Raw genomic sequence first — 1,571 nt, forward strand, 5'->3', positions numbered from 1 at the left:
CCAGCGTTGACTGGCGGAACGGACGGGGGAGGGGGCGGGTACAGCTGACTCTGCCTCTAGATAGGCAGAGCCAGCTGTCACTCACACAGCTGGGCGGATCCAGACATAATTGTCGGGATCCGCTCCGGCGTCTCTGTATACCGCGAGCTGTGGCTCCCTATATACTGAGCTTAGGGTGACGGGAGGACGCTAGTTTGTGTCCTCCTGTTACCCTAAGGATAACTATGGGGAAAAGCCCTGACCCCATAGTTCTCCTTTAAGGCCCTTAGATCCGGATTTTAGAGTCAGCTCTCCATCAGCCAGGGTATGCTTGGGGGGTCCACTGAGTAGTAGAGTGAGAGCACCACAGATACCATGCAAGTCCGGTTCATTTTTTTCCCACATGACAACAGCTCACAAGAAAAGCCATCATGTGCCACGACGAGGCTCAACACCCCCCCTAGTCATGACGGCTGACCAACAAAATTACACAAATAATAATTAAAATCTGTTTAAAAGTGGAACTTAATTTAGCTCCTCTCGCTTCCTCCCCGGCACCCAGGTAAGTGACGCACCCGGCCATCCACATGATTCATCAGGTGGGTCCATCAATGAGCCTTGGCCGCCCATGACCTTGTCGCCAGTGCACCGGTTTTCCTTCCTTGGGCCACTTTTGGTCGGTTCTGACCGGGAACATCGCACAAGAGCTGCAGTGTTGGAGTTGCTCTGACCCGGTTGTCTACACGTCACAATGTCAGAGTCCCTCAAATCCTTCCATGTGTCCATTGTTTCTGCTTCCAACACATTAACTTCAGGGACAAAATGTTCACTTCCTGCTGAATATATCCCCCCCACTTCCAGGTGTCATTGTAATATATCCCCCCAATTCCAAGTGCCATTGTAATGTATCCCCCCCACCTCCAGGTGTCATTGTAATATATCCCCCCCACCTCCAGGTGTCATTGTAATATATCCCCCCCACTCCCGGGTGTCATTGAAATATACCCCCCCAGTGTCATTGTAATATATCCCCCCACTTGCAGGTGCCATTGTAATATATCCCCCCCACTTCCAGGTGCCATTGTAATATATCCCCCCTCTTCCAGGGGCCAGTGTAATATATCCCCCCTCTTCCAGGGGCCATTGTACCCATATAATCAATGTTAATCACGTCACCTCTCAGGGGTCACACTGTTAGGGCTGATCGGTGTAGAGCTCTAGTCAGTTATTGACATTCTCCTAGAAAAGTCTCCTATAGTACAAAACGATCCGATTTCAACATTATACGATTATTAACATTTAAGAAAATTAACAAAATAATAAAGTAATTATGATTTTTATTTCATTAACGTGTTAAATGATTCAATGATAATAATAATCGTGAAGGGGAAGGGTGGAGCATCCAAAACATTTTTGCCATTTTCTTCTGATCTATTGTCGTGCGACATTAAAAACTGACTGGACCTGCCCCGTATCCGTGGCGCTCCCGCGCCGTCCACATACTTTATAGAGACAGTTGTCACAGAAACAGGTTTCCCTCTATTCCTGCCCTGGTGACAACCTAACATTTTGGATTTCCCCCCAAATTTCAT

Source organism: Nanorana parkeri, unplaced genomic scaffold, assembly GCF_000935625.1.
Source record: "Nanorana parkeri isolate BGI_ZX_2015 unplaced genomic scaffold, ASM93562v1 scaffold658, whole genome shotgun sequence".
Classification (NCBI taxonomy): domain Eukaryota; kingdom Metazoa; phylum Chordata; class Amphibia; order Anura; family Dicroglossidae; genus Nanorana; species Nanorana parkeri.